Source organism: Triturus cristatus, chromosome 12 (genome assembly GCF_964204655.1).
Source record: "Triturus cristatus chromosome 12, aTriCri1.1, whole genome shotgun sequence".
Taxonomy (NCBI): Eukaryota; Metazoa; Chordata; class Amphibia; order Caudata; family Salamandridae; genus Triturus; species Triturus cristatus.
This window is the reverse complement of record NC_140595.1, coordinates 442,785,511-442,811,152: the sequence shown is the minus strand read 5'-3', so window position 1 is coordinate 442,811,152 and position 25,642 is coordinate 442,785,511.

The window sequence follows — 25,642 nt, the reverse complement described above, 5'->3', positions numbered from 1 at the left end:
TTCTGCAGTGTTTTCAAAATGGCCATTGTGGGATTGTGGTCAAGTTTAGAGTAGGTATTCAAATCTAGCACATGTTCATCGAATTTTCAAGTGTAGTGTATGGTATCCATAGCGACAAGTGCGCCACCTTTGTCAGCATTGAGGAAGATAATATTGGGGTTGTCAGCCAGTTGTTTGAGCAAAGATTTGTCCTTGGATGTGAAGTTCGGATGTCTGGGTTTGCGATGTTTAAAAACAGACTGGAGATGCTGGTGTGCGTGATATCTCAACTTCTGATTTCTCTCCTAATCACCCCATGACGATGTTGTTCCGGCACTGCAAAAAGAGAAGGGAAATCCTGAGAGAAAGTGGCTCTCTTTAATGGATTTCCCTTCTCCTACAACGTGACTCACCTGGCATGATGTCTCCACTTCTCAGTAGTGAGCAATGTGCATGCTCTCACTGCGGTCCAATAAAAAAAAAACAACGGACTACCTTTGCGAGGCCCGAAAATAGAGCCCCATAGAGACCCATTTCGAGGCCCCTAAAAATAAACTGCCTGTGCTCAGACCCCCACAGACCCCCCACCCCCCCACTTAAAGCCCTGGGTGCTTGCAAGTTGTAGATAAAATTATTAGGCTAATAATGGTAATTTTTGTGGGAGAGGTGAAAAGTGCGAGGTAGTGCAGTTATATATAAATTGTAAAGATGTATGTAAATAATAAATAAATACTTGCTGTATGTTCTATGACACTACCCGTCATCCTACTGCTCCCCTGCCCTGTTCCATCATGTTGCAGCACAGCCTCTGGAAGCCGTCAGTAGAACTTATGTAATTGTATGTTAATATTTTAATATATTGAACAGATGTAAAAAATAATTGAATCTATTTTTTCTTTTTCACAAAATTATTTCGTTTGGATTTCAATTTGAAAATGCCTAGAAGAACTGAAAACAAAAGGAAAGAGAAAAAATATATATTTGAACAAAAGGAAAGATTTTAGATTAGAAAAAAATGAGAGTACTACACAAACAGTTTCTTCTGGTAAAAACACTAGACAATTTCTGAAAAATATATTATGAACATTTAATGAAAATAACATGACACAAAGCAAAAAGAAGCAAAAAGAAGAAATTTTCAAGTAAGGAGAAGTAGACATCAATTTCAAATACCGGGAAAAGAAAACATGATAAAGAAACAGTATCTGTTACCCGGAGACAAAAACAATTTCAAGAAATACGTCAGAGCATTTTTTGAAGTAGAGTGATTCAGAATTTAATGAAAACATGCTGAAAATATAAAAAGAAAGTGCTGCAATTCGAACAGAAGCAGCGTATTGAAAGTATAGTGGATACTGCTGTCAATTTAAAACAGAAGTTATTCATTGTGATTTTGAAGAGGATCAAAGTGTTGGATAAAATAATGAAAGTGTGGAAAGAGAAAAGTAGAAGAAAAAGACTTGTAAACAGAACCAACTTTTGCAAAATCTTTAGTGGACATTGGAAACATACTTCTACTAGTGAGCCTTTTTTTAATGAGGAAAGTTACTTCCAGGAAAATAGTTTACCATTTGCAGTTGATACTGGAGGTCGTTGCTACGAAGTTCAGGATGGTTGTCCCATTCCAAAAGAGGAAATGGTTGGTAAAAGTGCAGAAGAGTTAATAGCTGAAGAAGTGCAAGGCAAACGTACACAAGCTCCTGTGTATAAGTGGGGTGGTAGCAGTATTTGTAGTATTCAACATGAATCTATTGATATAATGCGAAATTTGCTACGAGAATATACACAGAAAAGTATTAAACAGAAGATTAAGTTGTTACAAGGGCTAGATCCATGTAATGTAAGAAAATATACTGAGAAGCATGGGCATTCTCTGGCTTGTCTTTCAAGAAAAGTGTGTAAAAGTGTTTTTCATTACTTGAGGATGTTAGCCGGACACCATTCAGAAATGCGGAAGTTTGTAAGGAAACTTTGCTATGTAAAAAACCCTGCATTATGTTTAAGTGAACTGAATACAGGTATTTTACATGGTTCTTTATCAGATGTTCAAAAAAAGTGTGATGATATTTAAATGCGATATTTTGGTTCAGAAGAGCAGTCCATAGAAAGTAAAAGTTTGACAATTACAGATGTTAAAGGAGATGGGAAGTGATTAGCACTGATCAGTTTGAAGAAGAAATTGGAAAGTTTAATGTAGTGTGCTCTGACATTCCAAACTATGTTTGTGTTTGTTGTCGACGTACTCATTATAAAAGTCAAACTAGGAATGTTGAGTGCGAGGAATTTGCAACATACTTGTTGGTGGAAGGTCGTTTTAAGTTAGGTAGTGATCAACGTATATGTAAATAGTGTTACAACAAATTAGAAGAGAACAAAATGCCTGCTAGAGCAGTACATAATAATTTAGAATTAGTAGCTATTCCGGAGGAACTGGCAGAATTGAATACATATGAGTTGGTTCTAATTCAATCTGTTCATCCTTTTCAAACTATAATTTGGATGGAGTCTAAAACAGGTAAACTGCCACCAACAGACTTGCAAAGAGGGCTGAAAGGAAGAGTGGTGTACTTACCTTTGGATTTTAAGAAAAATATTGAAACTATTGCTGGAGAGAAAGAGGAAAATGAGGCAGTAGTCATTCTAGTAAATGGTGTACCAACAAAGAGTCGGAAAATATGGCAAAAATGTGTGGATGTTAATAAAGTTGAAAAGGCTACCTTATATCTATTACAAAATTGTAAATATGGATGAACAGGTAATAGGTTTAGAAGATGAATCTGAAATTTCAAGTGGTCAAATAGAGAAAGTGGACAAGTCAAGGACTGAAGAGATTTATGAACATTACACAATATGTCCTTTGCATTCAAAAGAAGTAATAGGAAGCAGCATTGAGTTATTTCAAATGGAAAAAAAACAGGGAAGTCCAATGAGTGTATGGGAGAAAAGCTCGTTGTTCTCCTACTGGAGAAGGTGGACGATATGATGACCGACCTGTACGGATTCCAGCTTCAGAATATCGGTCAACAAGATTATATTCTGAAGATCCTATATTTCGACAGTGCATTCCATACATATTTCACCTTTTGTTTGAAAGTGTTCTGTCTTCTCTGTCGTATGCAGTGAACCACATACTTAAAACTGGAGTTCATCAATCACTTCTTTCTGCGAAAGAATTTGTGGAGAAAGTTCAAGAAACAGATGAAAATTTAAAAGCACAGTTAATCAATTTGATGGCATGTCAATGTGGAACAAATGATTATTGGTATCGTAGTCATGAATGAATGACTAGTACTTATAGAGCGCATGGCTACCAAAGGCCTCCCAGCACTAGAGACAAGCCGTCAGACAATCAAGCAATCAGACAGTTCTGGAGAACAGCAAGGTCTTCAGTTGTTTATGAAAGATGAGGTGATTGGTCTCAAATCGGATGTGATCCGGGAGCTGATTCCACCCTCTAGCCGCAACGAGGGAGAAAAGACGTCCCCCACTCCGTGCTCGATGTACTCTGGGGATTATAGCTAGATGTTTTTTCTCAGAGCGGAGGGATCTGTTTGGGAGGTACGGGAGAATAAGGGATCGAAGGACTGGCTGGGCCTTATCTGAGAGTACCTTGTGGACAACGCATAAGGCCTTAAACTGAATTCTCTCAGCCACCGGGAGCCAATGCAGGGATTTAATGTGAGATCTGGCCGATTCCTGCCTATAAACCTGCAGCAGCAATCGAGCCGCACAGTTTTAAACTGTTTGAAGTTTTTTGATGATTATGGATGGAGACCCTAAGTAAAGTACATTGGCATAATCAAGCCTCGAAAGAATCAGGGCTTGCACCAAAAGCTTCCTGGCAACAAAAGGCAGAAGTGGAAGAACTTTCCTGATCATTTTCAGGATACCATAACAGGTACCTGCCACCCTGTGTGCCTGTTCCTTAAGATTTAAACTATGATCCAGCCACAACCGAGACTTTTTATTTGAGTTTTGGGGGCAGGTAAAACCCCCAAACATTGCGACCAAAGTGTGTTGATGTCCATATTGCTAGTTTTACCCAAGAACATCACCTCGGTCTTGGCCGCATTCAATTTTAAGAAGGAGTTGTCCATCCAAACAGAGATCCCCTCCAAGCAGCTGGCCAAGTTGCTCCTAGTATTATCCAAGCTATTCAGGGATGCAATCAGCTGAGTATCATCAGCATACGTAATGATATTAACCCCAAAAGGTTTTACCACCTCAGCCAATGGGCGCAGATAGACATTAAAGAGCGTGGGGCTCAACGAGGAGCCCTGCGGCACTCCACATCGTAGAGGCATTCTTTCAGAGCTGGTACTACCCTCAAAGACTTGAAAACACCTGGCTGTCAGGAAAGATTCCAGCCATTTAAGTATAGTTCCTGACACCCCCACCTCTCTAAGTCTTGTGATCAGAAGTTGGTGGTTAACAGTGTCGAATGCCGCACTAAGATTGAGCAATATAATAGCTGCGGACCCGCCACTGTCTACGATTTTCCTAGCTTCTTCGACCACAGCTAGCAAGGCTGTCTCTGTGCCTTGTTGGGGTCTAAAACCCGTTTGAGAAGGGTGGAGACGTTCATTTTCCTCCAGAAATGTGGAGAGAACATGATTGACGTGTTTTTCGTCATGGAGAACTCAAGTGTATGTTACGGAACTTAGGTACACCAACATGGTTTGTCACACTTAGCTGTGCAGAGTATGCATGGGAAGATTTGCTTGAGTTTCTAAGAGAAGCGAATTCCAATATAAAAAATGTTGAAATAAAGGCTCCTGGTGAACTGTGTTCATTGGATCCTGTAAATGTTTGCAGATATTTTAATCATAGGTTTCAAGCTATGGTGTCTTTTATCTGCAATAAAAAGAATCCACCTCATGGAGAAGTTACTGATATCTTTTGGAGAAAGGAGTACCAAGCAAGAGGTGCACCTCATATACATATGCTACTATGGATCAAGGATGCACCTAAATTTGGAACTGATTCTGATGAAACAGTATTGTCTTTCATCGAATAGTATGTGACATGTGAGATTCCAAGAGAAGAAAGAGAAAGAAGCTTGAGACAGCAAGTTTTACGTTTCCAAACTCACCGTTGTGGAAAGTACTGCAGAAGAAAATAAAAGGAAACTTTTACACCAAATGTCGGTTTGGTTTTCCACGTCCAGTCATTTGTAAAGGAAGAGTAAATTATTTTTTTTCTTCTGTAAGGCACACAATAACTCGGAAATCTCCAAAGAATACCTACAACTTAAAAAGAACAGAAGTGTCAAAGTATATCAATGACTACAATCCAGTCATTTTAAAAATGTGGAATGCGAACATGGACATCCAGTATGTTGCAGATAACTCAATTGCTGTTGCACGTTATGTTACATTGTACATAACAAAATAAGAAAAAACAGAGATGAAGCAAATGTGGGAAGAAATTGCACAAGAGAAAAGCCATAGCAAAAATGTTTACAGCTTTACTTTGAAAATGCTTTCCCACCGAGAAATTGGATCCTATGAATGTTCAGACTGCTTGTGCTCTTCTAGTTTATATTCAAAGTCACAAGGAATTATTTGGGTAAGTTTAGGTCTTGCCTGCAAACAAAATAGAGTGTTGAAATCATTTGAAGAAATTGAAGAATTAGCAGCAAATGAACCAGACAGTACAGACATTCTTAAAACTAATATGTTGGACACATACTATCCGAAAAGGAGTCGACATCTGGAACAGCTTTGTCTGTATGAAGTACTTCAACATTACAGCTTCAAAAGAAATGTTAAACAGAATTTAAAAGAAGGAAAATATGCAGTAGTTAGATGTCATGGTTGTTTAGTGAAACATGCAAAGGGTAATCTTATAAACCACAAGAAACTAGGTTGTGAAACTCCAGATAAGCAAGAATTTTACTATTTAGCACTTCTCCAACTCTTTAAACCATGGCGTGTTGAAAGTGAATTACTTGGAGATTTTGACTGCTACAAAGATTCTTTTAATGCATGTAAAGATAGCATTGCATGTACAACTTTCCCTTCATATTTAAAAATGTTGAATGATGAAGTTGAACAGGAAAAGACTATTACAGCTGAAATAGCTAATTAAAGTTCTCAAGATAGTCAAAGTAGTGGTCCATGTAGTCAAGATCCTCTTGGACAACCAATACAGGAAAATAAACAAGCTATTACTATGCATGAAATCGAAATTGCAATGCAACAAGCACACAAGGAGAATATTACATTGGAAAACTTAGAAGAACAAGTAAATGTTGAACAGAAAGAATGTGTGTGTTCATCTTTTAAACTTCTTTTGATGTACATCAGTGGTCAAGCTGGGACAGGTAAACGTTTTTTAATTAAAGTTTTGAACAGGTATCTCCAAAAAACTACTGGTTCACATTTATGTTGTGTGGTAACAGCTCCAACTGGATTAGCTGCACACAATGTTAAAGGAGTTACTTTGCATAGATTACTGACGTTACCAGTTGAGCATGATAATACATTAGAATATCAGAAGTTGTCTGGAGAAGCTTCTTCTGAAGTGTCAAGAGTGCTGAAGAAAATGAAACTTTTAATTATTGATGAGGTGAACATGGTCTCAAACTTAATGCTTGCTTTTGTACACTTAAGAATGCAACAGGTTTAAAAACAAATTACAACGTTCTCTTTGGAGGAAAACATTTAATTGTATTTGGAGATCTGCTACAACTAACCCCTGTAAAAGGAGAACCAGTGTTTAAAACTCTTCTACATGAAGACACTAAGAAATCTTTGGAAAGTATTGGAAATTTGAATCTGTGGTTACATTTTGAATATAAAGAACTCACTCAGAATATGCAACAAGCAAGAGATGAAGATTATGCAAATATTCTAAAAGATGTAAGAATTGGTGTTCTAAGCAAACATGGTAAACAAGCTTTTCAAAGTCGTCTACTAAAGAACTTGTTTACAAATGAAAACACACCAGCATAAGTAATGTACAAGAAAATGAAAGAAAAAAAGTCTATAGTTTGCTTAATGCCTACAGTGGAAGAGTGTTATACATTTAATAGAGAGCTTATGAAATTGGAAAATCAAGAAACAGTTGACATTGAAGCTATTGGTAAAATCGAGCATCAAGGAATAACAATTCTTCTTTCAGAACAACTACAGACTAAATTGGATTCTTTGGAAAAGTCTGTATCAAAAACTGCTGGCTTAGAAATAAATGTAGATGTATGTTCAAACTGTTGGGTAATTTTGAGGCGTAATCTGAATGTAGAAGAAGGTTTAGTGAATGGAGCAATGGGGAAAGTTGTTGATTTTGTGAAATATCAAAATAGAAATGGAATTGAATTCTTGAAAGTTAAATTTGATCAGATTACAGAGGTAAGACAGTTTGCGCGTTCTGCTGCACGTTTTATTGCTTGTAAAAGACTTGTATGTTCGTAGAAAACAGTTTCCCTTCTGTTTAGCATATTTAATAACTGTTCATAAATCTCAAGGTTTAAGTGTAGATAATGCTTTGGTAAATGTAGGAAGAACCGTGTTTAAAGAGGGAATGGTATATGTTGCATTAACTCGATTTAGAACGTTGTCTGGTTTGTATTTAATTGATTTTTCATGAGAACAAGGTTAGTGCTGATGTTAATTGTTTAAGAGAATATAATCGTTTGAGAAGGCTTTATGCTCCAAGTTTAGGTGAATATCCTATTTATGAGAAACGTGTTGTGTGTTCAAAACGCAAGCATGTTGAAGAATCAACTATGGTTGAAAAGCTGAAACAAAATCAAGAGAAAAGAAAAGATTTAAAGAAGCAGAAAATACAAACAAGTGATGATGTTGTCAGATACCAATTAGAAAATGCTTCTGGTGTCGAGTCATCATCATAAAAAGCTTTATTCGACAATATGTCATAAAAGCACAATCCAATACACAATAAAAGGCCAATAAGGAAAAGTTAATAGGAAGTAATTATTCTTCCATTAAAATGACCGTAAAACAGTATAAAAACAACAAGAATAAAATTCATAAGCTCATTACCAGACTATAATACAAAGTGCATATAATAGCAAGGCAATTTAAAGTCGCGGGGAGGGTAACAATAAGACAGGGTGAAAAATGGGAGCAAAACAATTTTGCATTCAAGATCAAAATAACATGCATAGGTTAGAGAGGCACCACCACCTTCAATCGTATTATCCATGCCCAACCAAGAAACTTGGCTACAGCTAAAAGAAGAGGAAGCCAAGTTTCAGTGCATATCAGTCTAAGAGCAACCTCGGCTTTTCGAGTGCCCAAAAGACGGCATATAGGGACCAGCCAAATACGCCGAGGAATAGTGTAAGCAGGACACACGAATAATGAATGGGGCAGACACTCCCTAGGTGCATGACAAAGTGGGCAAGACATATCAGCTGAATTCCCCAGCTTGCTGTAAAAGACTTGACGGGTAGTGTGCCAGCTCTTAGTTGAAACAAAAGCGTTCTATCAAGAGGCTTTGTGATTGTGTCCCAATAGGCTTCAAGCCTTCGACTTGGTTTGGCCATAAGAAATTGGCCTGTCAACGTCGATGGATCACTATTCCTAAAAGTGCTGGCTTCTACCCAACCCCAATACCTTTCCTTCAGTTGCATTTTCGAAGGAAACTGCTTTTTTTCTGGATTCTCCCAAAGATCGACCATACCAATGTTTTCAAGCATCAACCTAAGATTCGATAGCCATTTAATTTTTTTAAATTGGTCAACTCTAATTAAATCTATAAAACCCTCAGCATACGAGGACAGTTCCGGGGTTGTCCAAATTCTTCGCCAATACATTAGAGGACGCAATCTGGCACTGTCGGCCAATGCCTTCATTCCTAGATCGCTAAGTAAGGGCAATACGGGACTACTTTGCGGGAGATTAATAAGTTTTCGGAAGAAACAGTTTTCTGCAACGGTCAATTTAGACAGATTTTTATTGCCCCAGAGCTCTGCTCCATAAAGAACAGCACTAATGATTTTCATAATATAGATCGTCAGAACTGGGGTAACTGGTTTCGTAAAAGATGCCTTAAACTTAGCTAATAGTGTTCCAGCTAACTGTCTATGTTTTAGTGTAGCCATATCCAATTGTTTGCCCCATTTCATGTGCCTCTGTATGACAACCCCAAGATAGGTATATTCTTTTACCTGCTCCAGCAGACGTTTGTTTAGCAACATTGTTCCGCCGAACGATCTATGAGCGTTAAATGTCATATATTTTGTTTTAGAGACATTTATTTCAAGGCCCCGGAGATGGCAAAATTCCTCAGAAAGAGATAGGGCACGCTGTAAGCCGCTCGGTGTTTATGCTAATAACAGCGTATCATCGGCGAACATAAGAATTGGAATTCTTACGCCCGCCAAATTTGGTGCATCCGTTAGAGTGTCTTCCAGGAACTTTACTACCCCGTATATAAAGATGGAAAATAAGGTTGGGGCCATCACACAGCCTTGTCTCACTCCTCTTTCCATGCCAAATGGGGGGGTAACCTGGCCCTGACCACCCCATCTGATTTTTGCATATTTATCCTGGTGAAGTCTGGCAATGAGTGATAGTAGTGCATGGGGCATCCCTAGGTCTTGTAGAACTCTCCATAATTTGTTACGAGAGACAAGGTCAAAAGCTGATTTTAAATCTACAAAGGCAGCATACAAGCTGCCTTTTTCCAAGACCACCGTCTTCCAGTATAATAATGTAAAACGGAAGGTTTGATCGATAGTACTAGTACATGCCCGAAAACCGGCCTGGAAGGGAGATAAAATGTCATTAGTACTGATCCAATCCTGGATTTTATTTAAGACCAGCCGACCCATGATCTTCTGTGATGTGTCAATTAAACTAATGGGTCTATAATTCCCGGGTAATGATTTGTCACCCTTTTTATATATTGGAATTATCTCAGCTCCCTTCCATGACTCTGGTATCGGCAAACCTTTAGCTATTTCATTCATTAAGATCAGAAAATAACGGATCCATATACTTTTATTGGAGAGAAATAGATCAGCTGGGATCTCGTCGGGACCTGGCGCTTTACCACCCATCAGGGAACCCAATGCGATATTAATATCATCTTCGTTAAAAGCCGGTTCATCATAATAAGTGTAGAGAAGCTCGGGTATCTCCCTCTCATCAGGGCCACCTGCATATTGGGATTGGAAGTGCAATACCCAATGATCTTGGCTTACATAATTTACCAATTCTCTTGGGCAACTCTCCCTACCCCATTTTACCACATCCCAAAATACTTTTTGATTATTATTTTCACAAGCCCTTTTTAGGTCCTGCCACCTATTATCATCCCACATTTTTTTTGCCCAAACCAGGGCTTTCTTATATTTCGACCTGGCGAGCCGGATCTTGAGGATGTCACCTTCCCTGATGGCTTCTGGTGTCAACTGCTATGGTAATGTTATTCTAAACATAATATTTTATCTTGAAGATGTTTATGGTGAAATTATGGAAAGTCAGGAAAAAAGATTATGTTCGGCACTTAATACTTTATTTCAAGAATTGAGAACTGATAGAAGTAAGATCCATTCTGCTTCTGGTATTTGCCAACTGTTGGATACATGTACTGGATCTTTAACGTTCAGTGCTAATATACAACAAGATGCACAATAATTTCTGATGGTTATGCTTGGAGTACTAGAAGATGAAGGAATTCAGATTGAGAGTTTATTTGGACTCAGTTACAAATGGGAAAATAAATGTGAACAGTGTACATTAACTTCAAGCACTATAGGTGACAGAGAACGATTTCGATATTTAACAATACCTGACTGCAAATCTGTACCATTTTCCAAATTAGTAAAAGAAGCTGATCACGAGATGATCTGTTCTCTTTGTAAATCAACAATGCTATCTACATTATGCCTACAAAGATATGGAAAATATTTGATTATAATGCTGCAACGCTGTAGACCAAATGGGAGAAAAGTGGAAACAAAAATTAAAAATATTGTTGCTAGTCAAGTATCTATTTCTGGAAGAACTTTTGCAACAGTTGCTATTGTTCCATGCTGGAAGTACTACCACAAGTGGACAATATACATTTTATTTAAAGTGTAATAATGGTTGGAGTCACTGCAACGATACACACTTGGAAATGAAACAGAGATTGCCTTATCAATTACCCAACTCATACTTGATATTTCTGAAACAAAGATTTTAGATACATCATTCGGCCTATGGGAAGGTGTAAAGATACTTACATTTTTTTTTTTTTTCAAAAACCTTTATTCAGCATGACCATATAGCAAAAAACACAGCCCCATGCCTACAACCATCAAGTGGCCGGCGGCTCGGTACAAGTGGGAGTTTAGTGTTGAACACAGCTGCCTGCCTACAACCCTCCAGGGGGCCAGCTGCGGCACAGGAAACATCGATATTCAGCATGCCATCCCGAAGGACCATAACATATCTAATCATGGAGTAATGTGCATCCAGTACTTTTTCCGTAGCAACCCATACCAGCTGTACAGATGCGGACTTCAGACATGCATAAGGGCAGTCCCTTCTGCCATCCCCTTATATTGTTCAGAAGAGTTGCTACCTGAGATCCACCCACGGCAGAGAACCAAAGAAGTGAGGGGGGGAGTTCCAGCCCCACCACCCGGCAGCATTAGTCCCCCCCCTGCTCCCTCAATTAGGCTGTGTCAGTACAATTATTGGCGTAACAAGCTGAGGCTAACTTGACTGGGAGAGTACGTTATATCTGTGGGTGCGACAGCAAATATGTTTGAAGGGGACCCCAGATGTCAGTCGGCCTGGACGCGGAAGGCAGGTGTTCTGCATATCGAAGTAGAGTGTCCTGACAGTGCACCATGTCACTAATCCAATCCTTAAATTTAGGAGCTCTGCCCCTGCCCCATCTACATGCTATTAGTCTCTTGGCCATGAGAAGGGCGACTGTGGCAAATCTACGTACCGGCTTCTTAATAGTTTTTGTGTAGCCTAGGAGTGCCTGCGTCGGTGAGGGCGACAATGGGATGTCTATCATCTCTGAAATGCCGGAGTACACTTGTTGCCAATAGTCGGCTAGTTCCCGGCATCCCCAAGCCATGTGAAGGAAGTCTGCCGCTGGAGCGTGGCAACGCCAGCAGAGATCCACCTCCCGGAGGCCCACCCTGTGCATGTGCGCTGGAGTGCAATAGAGTCTATGTAGGAATTTATAATGAATTACCCTGAACCTGCTACTGGAGGATATTTGTTCAGTTTGTAGGCAACAATAGCTCCAGAGCTCGTCATCTATGGGCAGGCCTAATTCTTCCTCCCATTTGGCTCGTGCCCTGCAGGGTAGGGAAGCTGGTGTAGTGCGTAGTGAGTGGTGTAGGGTGGAGACTGCGTGCACCGGAGTGACCGCCTTGAGTAGCCGATGGAGGGGCTCGAGAACGGGCGGTTTACTAGAAAACTCCCCTGTCAATGCTCGGACTCCGCTACGAAGTCGAATATAAAGGAATGTATCCATGGAAGTAGGGGCGATGTTAGCGAACATGTGTGTCTGGGAGCGGAATAGTCCATCCTGATAGAGATCACCCCACTTCTCTATGTGGAATTTGGCCATAAAGTTTTTAAACAATTGTTCCTGCAGAAGGGGCAGCAAGGGGTGGTATGCCAGTGGAAGTAGTGGAGAGTAGAGCATTGTCGTGCGGGTTATCTTCGTGATGTATCGCCACGCTAGAATGGAACTGGAAATCGTGGTACGGTACACCGTTCGTGTCTCTGGCGTACTAAATATTGCTCCCTCTAGTGGGATAGGATCCGCCAACCAATGTTCCACCGCCGTCTGTGGTAGAAAGGGAGTGGGGCGGATCCAATGGTGAACGTAATGGGCTTGCGCGCTATAGTAGTACATCTCAAAGTCAGGCAGGTCGAAGCCCCCCTGCGCAAAGGGACGTGTCATGGTCTCCCAGCTGAGACGAGGCTTCTTCCCTCCCCAGACCAGTCGGATAAGCTCAGACCGCAGGAGTTGAAAGAAGGATTTGCCTGGGTAATATGGGATATTCAGGAAGAGATAAAGGAGCTTGGGGAGAACCACCATCTTGATGAGGGAGGCTCGTCCCGCAAAAGAGAGGGGCAGCGTGATCCATCTGGACACGCAGGTTTGAACATGGTCAAACGTGCGGCCATAGTTCAGCCGCATCAGCTCCTTAAGATCATGAGAAAGAAGTATGCCCAAATAGCGAACCTCATCCCTTTCCCATCGTAGGGGGTAGTCCATGTGGAACGGCTGAGCAGCCGCGGTTAGTGGGAAGACAGTGGACTTTCCCCAGTTGATGTGGATGCCAGACATGCCCGCAAAGCGAATAAACTCCCGAAGGATGGGGTTGAGGTTAGCAGCGGGATCACGGATGTACAGGGTTATATCATCCGCATATAAGGATATAAGCACCTCTCGTTGGAGACACCGTAGGGCCCTGTCCCGGTGGTGTTGCCGGAGCCGGGCAGCCAGCGGCTCCATCGCCATCGCGAAAAGCAACGGAGATAGGAAGCACCCCTGACGGGTTCCCCGCGACACCACGAAAGCTTCCAAAATCCGCCCATTCACCCCCACCCTAGCGATCGGCCGATTATAGAGAATATCAATCCAGCGCGTGAAGCCTAGGGGCAGTCCCATATTGCGCAAAATACAATGAAGATAGTCCCATTCCAGGGAGTCAAAGGCCTTGGTGGCGTCCAGAAAGACTGCCACCAGTGGCAAGTCAGGGTCCACATTATGCATAATGGAAAAAAGCGTCCGGAGATTATTGGAAGTGGCCCTACCAGGGACGAATCCCGCCTGATCCGATAGCACCAGCCCTCCCAGTAACAACTGTAGACGGTTAGCTAGTACTTTGGTCAAGATTTTGGCGTCACAGTTAATGAGAGAGAGAGGGCGGTAAGAGTCGCAGGATTGGGGTGGTTTCCCAGGTTTTAATAGTGAGGTGATCAGCGCCTCCTGCATGGAGGGGGGGAGCGTACCAGACTCGTGTGCTTCCATAAAGACCTCTCGAAGTACCGGAGCCAGGATATCCATATATGCCTTATAGAAATCCATGGGCAATCCGTCCAGACCGGGGGCCTTCCCGGGTGCCATCTGGCTGATCGCATCTCGAACCTCATCTAGGCCTATCGGTTCTGCTAAAAACTCCCTTTGACGGTCTGAGAGCCAGCCCAGGGTAAGTTCCCTCAAGTAATCGTCCATGTCTAGTGCGCCGACCCTAGTAGTGGAATATAATGTAGAGTAGTGTTCAGTGAAGGCCGCCAGGAGTGATTGTGTGTCGCGTATAGAGACTCCGTCCTCCCCTTCCAGCTCCAACACGAAGTTAGAGCCGCGCGGTGGGCGGACCGCTCCCGCCAAGAACCTACCGGGTTGCTCCCCCTCCCCGTACGCCCGGGCCCTGAAGTACTTGCCTCGGAAGTTGACCTCTCTTTCGGCAGTGGAAGTGTAATCTGACAACGCCTCGCGATATTGCGCCTGTGCAGCTGCGTTGACGGCATAGTCTGGGCTGGTCTCCAGAGTGTGTAGGGTGGACTCCAATGTACGTAGTGTGTCGCGTAAGGCTCGCAGCACGCCTGAACTCTTAGAGATGCAGAACCCGCGTATCGTGACCTTTAGGGCTTCCCACAAGGTGGACACCTGGTCTACCGATCCCCTGTTACGAGACAAGAAGTCCTCTAGTTCGTGGCCTAGTTCGGTACGGAAGAGTTCATCTAGTAAGGTGTTGGGTTGGAGTCGCCATGTCGGGGGTCTACCCATTATGTCAGGTAAGCGAAATTTTGCCAGCACCGGGGAGTGGTCAGAGAATGTGCGGCCTACATGTTGCACCGCGACCATGGAGGGGGCCAGTGCCCTATTTACCATAATGTAATCCAGTCTAGCCCATGTGGCATAAGCAGTATTCCAATGTGTGCCCTCCCTGGAAGTCGGGTGTAAGTGACGCCAGGTATCTACCACATCCTGCGTGTCACAAATGTCCCTCAGGTATTTGTGTGTATTAGTATAGTGGTGTACAGATGGGTTAGATCTATCCCAAGCAGGGTCTAATACAGCATTGAAGTCACCTCCCCAGATGAGGTGCGCAGAGCTCACTTCGCGAATCTTGTTCCAGAGAGCAATGAAGCTGCTCGGGTCATCACAATTGGGACCGTAGGAGCAGGCCAGGGTGATAGTTTCGATCCCTATCCTGCCCCATGCTATACAATATCGGCCCTCTCGATCCGTGGTGGCACCAAGGGGAACATAAGGAATACCTCTTTTCACTAGAATAGCAGTGCCTCTCGCATAGGACGAGTACGGCGCATGAATCAAGTGCCCAGCCCATCTGGCAGCAAAGGTGCCCCTGCGGAGGGGGTCCATGTGGGTCTCTTGCAGGAACACAATCTGGACATTCAGTCTATCCAATGCACCCAAGATTTGCCTGCGCTTTCTCGGGTCCCCTAGTCCCCTGACATTCCAGGTGATAGCAGTGAGCAACCCCCCCCCACCCAGCTTAGTGCGTGTAGCGTGGGTCAGGTCTACGGGTAAGAGAGACACAGGTCAATAAGCCCACCCGGCAGCAACCCCACAGGTATAGGTGATTAGCAAAGGTGGCATACTGTGCTACATCAACAAGTATATGTGTAATGCTCATGCTGAAAAAAAACAACCCCAAAACATGCCCTTGAAAAACCACCCACCCACCCACTCCGACATCCCAATCATGTCGGGCATCACCCCCACCCTGTACAATCCCATAACGTCCTGTCATTTACTTATCGCGGAACACCCAAATGGGGGACATTAGGGGTCCAGACCCGCCATCCCACTCCCCCGATATTTCACCCGCTATCCCCTGGAGCCAAGATCCAGCGGAAAACACGGGAGGGGGAGGTTGGTGCCAGGGCTCAATCAGGTTTAAACAGCATTGAGGAGCCAACTAAAACTGGAGGGCCTAACAAGTGGTAGCTCTACAATAAAGGGCAAAAGCGCAAAGATGAATATGTATCCATAATAAAAAACTGCAAAGTAGAAAGAGAAACAGGCGGAGGCAGAGCAGAGCCAAAACAGAAGATTATCATCAACGGGACATAATGGCAACTGGAGAACTCAAATCAGTCAAGAGCAGAAGTGGGCGATCGGGATCTCGCCCTCTCTGTAGGGGAGCGAGCTGGTTCAGTAGATTTTTTGTGGTCCTTCAGGAACAGTTCAACCTGGGATGGATCCTGAAAGATATGGGGCTTGCCATGATGGACCACCCGTAGCCGGGCGGGATATAGCATGGAGTATTGGAGACCATGTTGCATCAGACGCTTCTTGACTTGTCCAAATTTACGACGTGCATCCTGCACTGACTGTGTAAAGTCTGGAAAGAAGGATAACGTGGTATTTTCAAAAAGGACTGGTTGACGTTCCCTGGCAAGTCGTAGCAGAGTGTCCCGATCCCTATAATTCAAGAAACGGATGACTACAGGTCTCGGGGGCGCCCCGGGCACGGGGCGAGGGCCCAAGGTGCGGTGGGCTCGCTCCACCACCAGTTGCGGAGAGAAGGCATCCGCGCCAAAGAGGTCAGAGAGGAGTTTTTTAATGAAAAGTTCCATTTTGCCCACAGAAGTAGTTTCCGCAAGACCAAGAAGGCGCACGTTGTTGCGGCGCGATCTCGCCTCTAAGTCCTCATTTTTGTCTGCGATTACTTTCAGCAGTTTCTCCATCTGTGAAACCCTGGACGTGGTGACCGATGCCCCATCCTCCAGCCCTGAAATCCGCTGTTCCGCCTCCTTAACCCGCTCCTCCTGCTGATCCAGTCTGTGCACTACGGAGTCCAGGCGGCGAGACATATCGTCGATCAATGGAGGTGAGGCTGGACTGCATATTCAGGAGGATCGCCTTCCAGTCCACTTCCTCGGCGTCACCACCATCGAAATCGCCTTCCCCCGGCGGTGGGGCCCGGGGTTTTTTGCTTTTGTGAGATTCGAATGGGAGCCGGGATTGTTTAGCGTCCGCTTTCCCCTTCGCAGCGATTATCGACCTGGTCCCCACACTCGGTAACCAACACAAGGCAGTCACGCGGCTACAGCCAGTGTCCCGACGTGCGCAGCAATGTGAGGACAGAGCCGTACCCTGGACACTCTCCGGGAATCGCCTCTTAAGCCAGTAGAAAAGGAGGAGTCTACAGATGTTTTAAAGCGGGGAAGACCCCTGGTACAGGGCGCCAGCCGCAGCGGACCACGCCAGGGGAGAGGCCCCGATCCCCAGCAGCAGCTCCAGTCAGGCACACCCCGCAGCTACAGCACGCCAATGGTGCAGAACTCACTACGGAGCTTGCGGCGGTCCCACCCCGGTCAGCACCCCGCGGGGGGTCGGCCGCGTCGTTTCTCAGTCCGCGGGGACACCACACCTCTCAAATCCCCGCGTGGAGCAGCAGAGGCACAGACAAATGGCAGGTTAGGCCTCGTGGCGAGCCGGGGGGGGGGATCAGCAACCGAGATTCCACACCCCCCGCCGCACGAAACAGATAGGATCTCTCCTCGCCGGCCCCCAAAGCCGAGACCAGTCCCACGCCGGCAGAGTCGTGCCCGAAAGCCTCCAACACGGCCCCAGCTCGCCTTCGCCTTACCAGTGCGCCGGATGGTCAGCGACGATCAGAGGAAGGCCCTTCAATTGCGCCTGACACCGTTCTCCTCCCGCAGTCACAGCCGCGTTCCGTGGCCCAGCACGCACGCCGGATCCTCGGTGCAGCGTGTGCTCGGCAGCCGACCTCCGCGCTCCAACCCAGCAACAGCAGCGACCGCTGGTAGCTCCGGCGCTCGTCTCCGCCGATCCGCTGGACAGAATGGCCTCCAGGTTGGTGTGGGCGTTCTCTGGCTGTTGCCCAACTGGTAGAGCAGGTCAAAGTTGCGGTCCTCAGATGCAGGATGGATTAATGAAGTATTTGAGCGCCTGGACGGCGAGAGCCTCACGAATGTGCGGCCATGTCGGTCTGGCGCCCTCTAGCGCCCCCAAGGTGTAAAGATACTTTAAGGAATTCATACTGGTTGATTTCAAAGCGAAATCTTTGATACATTATTAGACGTATTGGGAAAATGTGAACAGAAACTACAAAGTAAAGGTAAGATTTGAAGATTAGAAATAGTATTGGATGTGTTATTTGTATTGATTTTGTATTATATTTGCGAGAATTAGGGATTTGTTTTTTTTAACAATCTAGTTGATTGTTTTTTTTCCGCTGCTGTTTATAATGAAACTACACTGACATCACTGTGAATAGTGAAGTTAAGTAGAAGTTGATGACAGCAAAAAAAGGGAGAAAAATTGTTTTCTGAATGTTAAATTATTTTGTATTATTTAAAAACTCACTGTAATTTGTGAAATATATTACATTACATAGCAGTTTTGCAGTTTATTTTATGTAGTTGAAAAGTTAGAAAAAACTGTACTAAGGACAAATAGCACAATAGTAGTTTGATATTTAAAAACCCTTTGAAATTCACTGAAGAAACAATAGTTTCAGGGACGTTATAGTTAGAAATTAGCATTTAAAAAACCTTAGATATTCACAGAAAAAACCATAGGTTTCAGGGACGTTATTGTTAGAAATTAGCATTTAAAAAACCTTATAAATTCACTGAAAAAACCATAGGTTTCAGAGACGTTATAGTTATTTGGACATTTGACTCATATAAAACCAGAGAAATTCGCCCGTTATAGTTAGTTGAGCTAACTATAACTTGCACGCCTGCAATGCACTGCTGATGACGTCACATATTACATCACTCATGACATGGTCAGCGACATCACTGATGACATCTCATCTCAAACTGGAGCTCTGTGCTCTTCAGCTGGAGTGCAGAGCCACCGTGTGGTTGCTTCTGTGGCTACATTTTGAAAGCGAAAACTGTCAAAAAAAAAAAAAACATGTGGATACTTTTTAAATAAAACTATTAACTTTTTCAAAGACAATCTATTTTAGTGAACATTGCACTGTGTGAATTAATAAAATACACATTTGATTGAAATTTTTTGTGAATTGTTTGACAAAGAAAATAGATGTGCTTTATATATTTTGAAATGCGGACCCCCTTCATAAAGAGAAGAGGTCCACTTTTTATTTTTTATTTTTGTGGGCTTTTGACCATGTTTATAGCTCTGCCTTACTTAAAATGGCACTGCTTCTATTCAGCCATTCTCACCCACGGGGATTTGGGTAACTCTCAAGGGTGGAGTTTAATCCTGAAAACCCTAACTCAGGGCACTTTCAACACACATAGAGCTGCTGCTATACCTGCTCACTGTCAACCTCATCATCACTTAGAAATCCCATGTATAGTTACTGAGTTATTCCTGTGGTTCAAATGCACACAACCACGTATATTGACCGGTTATGGTTAGCAACACACACAACACAGACCTTAATTGTGTTGCACACCATGTTGTTCAATTGGTAGTGCTTATTTTGCTTCTGCGCCGATGGCAAATTGGTGTTTTGAGCATGGTGGACAACACAAGTTATTGGGTGGGTTGTATGTGTTGCTAACCATATTTCACTGGTTTTGAGTGTTTGTGTCAAACAAAATTTCCAATTTAAGCTTAAATGGAAAAAGCAACTTTTGTAACCCCCCTCCCCGCATGGACTTTCCTAAAAATCCTATGGTCAAGCATTAGAAGCAACTTAAAAAATGCCTTCTCAAATGGAAAACTATGACTGTTCAAAAACTATGCAGTGACGTCTGCTACTATTTGTGCAATATATAATAGAATGACATGGCTAGTGTTCGTAGACATAAAGATAGATAGATAGATAGATAGATAGATAGATAGATAGATAGATAGATAGATAGATAGATAGATAGATAGATAGATAGATAGATAGATAGATAGATAGATAGATAGATAGATAGATAGATAGATAGATAGATAGATAGATAGATAGATAGATAGATAGATAGATAGATAGATAGATAGATAGATAGATAGATAGATAGATAGATAGATAGATAGATAGATAGATAGATAGATACTAATGGCCACAGCACAACACAACACAACAATATGCGGTCAATTGTAGACACCAATAAAAGAGAATGGGCTAAAACAGAAGAGAGAGATATTTGAGCCATCCAATTTCACTTGTCACTTCTCCTGGACAGTGAAGTCCGCAGGTTAATGTTTGTATCCAAACTAAAGACAATAGGGAATACCTTAGTAACCTACCAGAAAGTCTAGGGTCTAATGATATTAGTGACATGATACCCTCAGAACCTCAGATGTATCTTGGTGTTAAAGAAAATTAAAGCACAACAACATTTTTTTATTTTTATGGATGCTCATCAACCTATCTCTCTCTTTTTGGAAGATCACTGCCTCACACTTTTTAGCTTGGCTCTCAGCTGAAGTTAAGCATAGTTTCAACATAACTTGTTGTGTCAATGGAAAAATAATGAGCAAGCATTTAATAGTCTGTGGTTTTTAGGAAATCATATATTACTTTATAAGATCTCTTAATACTTTACACAAAATAAACATAAACTTTAATATGGAACATTATCTTGACAAAATTAATCGAAAGCTTAATGCAACAATTCCATAGGTCTATAGTAATGCCCAAAGTAATATGGTCAAAATGTTGCAAAGATTATTTTGTAAACATAGCTGGATTTTCTGAAAACCTATTTTTATTTACAAAGGTCTTCCAACAAACTCTCAAGTAAGAAAATTTTCCTTTCAAAAGAACATCCTGAATCCAAGTAGCAAGGTAGTGGCTGCTACATCATTGTAACACAAGTGTTGAGTAATCATTGCCCGAAACAAGAAAAAGTTTGTACCCAATAATCTAAGAGTGGCGTGCCATCCAATTTGAGAGTTCAGGAACTGCTGGTGAATGTAGCTCATCAGGATTCCAATGCATAGTATATTCTCCACCCCCTTGAATTTTTACTTCATCCAGTGCCAACAGTCTGCCAATATCTTCTTTGCAATAGACGTGGTAGGCACGAGGGGGGCAGAAGTTTTTTTTCTTCTGCCCCTTCGCACACTTAACCATAACTGTAAGTCCTACCTCCTGGCAAAAATAAAGGTAAAAGAGGTGCTGTAGTTAGGTGAATGAGTAAGTTAAAACATGCCATCTTAAAAGAACAAATCCAATGAAATCTACCTGTTATAGTTATCTCAATTAACTGCCTCTTGTGCACTAAAGTAACCACAACTTGTGCCCACGCCATGCACAGTCTTGTCATCTTTTATGTAATTTCAGATGTTGCAGTCATGTTATCAAGGACGTCATAGGTAATGTCATGAGCTATCTAATGTGTGGGGTAATTAGTAGTGAATGGAGAGGAGGAGAGTTATATTTACTTTTGGGCATGAGTTACAGTTACTTGAGATAACTATAACTAGTACATTTCAGTGGTTTTTTTAGTCTAAAAACGTATGTTTTAACTGCCTTTTTCACCACATTTCAATACATTTCTAAGGCTTTTTAATGCAAAGTGAGATATCATTGCCATAACTTACTATAACGTAACTTTAACCTTTGGTTTTTCAGTGAATTTCTAGGGCTTTTTTAATGCAAAGTAATAGTTAATTACCATACAATACCAACGCAATGCTGTGCACGGCCTGCAACTAGGCCCTGCATCCAAACCCTCATGAACAGCCAAGCCCATGCTGTGCACATCCTTCAGTCATGTGCAGCGTAAGATTGGACACAAGGCCTGGCCTGCATCCAGGTCATGCGTTCAACCCCCTGCAGACAGACAGCCAGATGCGGCACACTGCTTTTAGCTATATGCAGTGTGGGCTTGGCCACAGGCGAGGGAATGTATCCTATCCACCTCTAAAGTCCGAACTCCTCACTGCGCACAAGCTATGTGCAATGGGGGTTTGAGCATTTGGATGGCCCCCTGCACACAAGCCATGGGCAGCGGGGGTTGGGCACAGGGCCTAGCCTGCAGCCAGGCCGTGCGTCCAAGCCCTTGGAGACAGCCATCCCGACGCCGCACACAGCTTTTGGCCATGTGCAGTGTGGGCTTGGCCACAGGCCATGGCATGTTCCTAATCCCCCTCTGACGCTCAAGCCCCCACTATTAGCCGAAATTGGGAAAATCTTGTGTGTATTATTGAAGAGTACTCAAAGATCTAACCCAGGCAGGGTGCCATATGATATGTTTTCTAAAATGTATTCAGAATACAACCCAATGTGTAGGATCATTAGACCCTCTTGCAGTATATAATTAGTCAACCTGCCAACATAAGACAGAGAGTCAGATAAACTGTAACCCACAAACCACCTCAGCATTACATGAGGATGGTAAATTGTGGCCAATGATCAGTCCTATGAATCTCGCAAAAGAACTTCTTGCTAGTAGGTTCCAAACTTCTTTTCGCTATGAATAGACAGTCAGAAATACACATTAAGAATTACTTCTATTCAAGTCAAAATCCTATTCTAGTGCATATAATGTGTTTAGTTATCAATAAAAAATCAAACAGAACAGTGACAGCAATATCAGGTAAGAAAAATAATATTAGGAAAAAGTTGCATCATTATAATAGTATCAGAATGTTCTTGCATCCGTGCTTCAACTCCTCCTGCTTGCCTCTGTCTTAGGTAATTGTAACACCAAAATGAGACTGTGTGAGGTTCTTGGGGGGCCTTGCCTTTCACACACATACCTTATAGGAGACCCCGTTTCGCACAATGACAGCTGTCATTTATATTTCTGCGTCCAATATCTATGGTGGCCCCAGACAAGTCAGTAAGGCTTGTCTGGCAGCTCCATTTGCCTTCATTTGGCCTTCAAAAAGGAAGCAGTGTTTGCAGCTTTTATCCATGCAGTCTCTCAGCTCTCTAATCCCTGGAAGTGAAGAGTCCTCTGTCTTTGAAATGTGTCTATAACAGACTTAGGTATTCATTTCGTCTTGTTGAATGTTATCATAATCAACAATCAATAGATGATCCTAAATAAGCATTTTCACCTATTTATGCTTCTGTTGAAAAAAGTTGATTATTTGAAGTACATGAAGCAAATATTAAAAAACCTGAAACATTGTTGACTGTTTAAAAAATACCTATTGGCTAAAATACTGAAATGATAAAAACGTATGCCTGCAAACCAAGCTATAAGATTGTTCTGAAACAATACTTAACTATTCATTTGTGAAAGCTCAATTATCAACCTGTGAGGACACAAATATTAAACAATACTAAGTTTTATGCATATAAAGATTTAAAAAACTGTGCACTTGGATACATGAATATATGAAATGCAAAGTGGACTACCTAAATGTACTAAATATACAGATTACATCAGGGTGGCGTCATGACCAGACTTGCTATATTATACCAAACTGATAAAGCCTAACTAAGCTGAAACTGATCTGGGGTTGCTTGTATTCCTGTTCATAGGGCAGCGAGCCTAGTGCTTCAAACTTGATGATTGCTTTTCCGGTAGAGCTAATGTTGGTTTGCATATGGCTAATTACTGTCTTAGGTAGCTTGATGGGCAAACAACACAGTGGATTGAAATGCAGCCCTTAATAGTTATCAATGGCTGATATTAATTCAAGCAGTCCACTTCTTACTTTTTTGTTTTTTTTCAGTCCTTTAAGTCTGCTGCATTCTAGACAGAGATGTCTAGAGCTAGAAATGTATTTTCTAAGACATTAATTTTATTTTGCTTATACGTTTCGGTTTCACTTGATGAATCGGCACAAAACGTTTCTGCAAAAAGTACCAATTTAACTTTGGCATGTCAAGTTTCATTCAGATCCATCCTGAGCCATAGTTACCCCTGACCCTCAGGCCGCATTGGTCCGTATTGAGGCTTTGGCATCAGAATTTGGTAGCCAATCTGGTTATAGGCTAAATACAGCTAAAACCAAGATTGTCTGCTCTAATAACACCCTGTTTTATGATGCTCGGAGGTCCCCGGAGGCTACTTACTTAGGGATAAAAATAAATGCGGTGGTAGGAACTATTTGGGACATCAAGATTAGCACTGATTTAAAGCGTATAGACAAATTACACATTTCTATTATAGGACATGCTAATACCATTAAAATGACTATGTTCCCTAAACATTTTTATCTTTTCAGATGTATCCCAATTGAACCCCCCAAAGAGTTTTTTATAAAAATTGAAGGGATATTCTCTCAGTTTACATGGGGTTATAAAAAGATCAGAAGATCAATAAAGTTGTTGACTTTGCCACAAAACCGTGGTGGTTTGGCAATCCCCCATATGCAATATTATTTTTGGGCAGTAACTTTACAGCAAATGATTAGTTTGTTTCGGCCTAAAACCGGAGTAGGAATTATTTCGGCGACTCATAGCAGGGAGTCTCCTCCTTCTATTTATGAATTGGCTTGAGGGGATCTCGCATCAGGTGTTTTATTAAGGCAACTAGGGGGGATCTATTATAAAAAAATGCGGTTCAAAATTGTTAGAACCGCCTGGAATGTCTGGAATAAAACAAGTAAACTTCTGAGAATCCCTAAGTTGCATAGGTATCATCTTATTTGGTGCTCGTCTATGTTCCCATCCTTATTTTATGATAACCTAGGGAAAACTTGGGAACAGGCTGGCATAAATGTAATCGGAGATCTATTTGAGCAATCTGAGCTAAAATCCTTTGAAGAAATTCAAACCCAATTTGGGGTAGAAACTAAGACCTTCTTCAAGTATTTACAATTCAGGGAGATTATTAAAATAGCAATGGCCCAAATAACTCGACTGGATAATATTCCGATACTCGATTGGCTTGGGCATAAGCAGCCACGGGTAAAAGATCTATATTCAATTATGTTGAATGCCAACCAGGACGATATTGCCAGCTCAGAAAGCGTTTGGGCAGGCCTGCTGGGGGACCCAGACGTGGACATCTGTAGGTCCTTTTGTTTGTCAAAAAAAATATTTCTCGCAGCTAACCTTAAAGCTCAACACTTTAAAACTCTGTTTAGGCTCTATTATACCCCTGCTAAACTCTTTAGTTGGGGGAAAAGGGAAACCGATCGGTGTCCTAGATGCAATCAGGGCCCGGCAGATCTGATTCACATGTTTAGTGGGTGTAGTCAGCTCAATATCTTGAAACTAAAGATAGAGAATTTTCTTAATCAAGTCACAGGTGGCCTAGCACGGCTATCTCCTACTCTGATTTTAATTGGAATTGATGATAGCTTATATATGCATTCCTCCCAAATTTATTTTTGTTTCATGGCTTCTGCCATTCTTCGATTAATTATTGCAACTCATTGGAAGGATGCCGAACCACCCTCCTTTCAGGAATGGTATGCAAGACTTCACCATGTTTTTAACTTAGAGAAGGCACTTTACAATTGTAAAGGGAAAAGAGCCAAAAAAAAGAGGTCTCCGGGTCTGGGGCCTGATATGGGACATTGATGAGATTTAATGCAGAAGCTGTAACCCTCCGTGTTTTCTACCTTGTACTACGGGATTTATAGTCGTCTTTAGCAATTTGTGGAATTTGCAGTGATTATTTGATTATTTTTTTTCTTTGTAATAATGTTTTTCCTGGTTTCCCTGATCAAAACAATAAAAAAAAATAAAAAAAAAAAAATAAACAGATCCATCCTGAGCTTGTGGTGCTCTCTCTTGCTTGGTGCAGGACTTCAAAGGGGATACATTTACTATTACCACACCAGTCTGTGTAACAGCAGGAAAAGCATTGGACTTTATAGAGGTTAAATTTACTATTCGCAC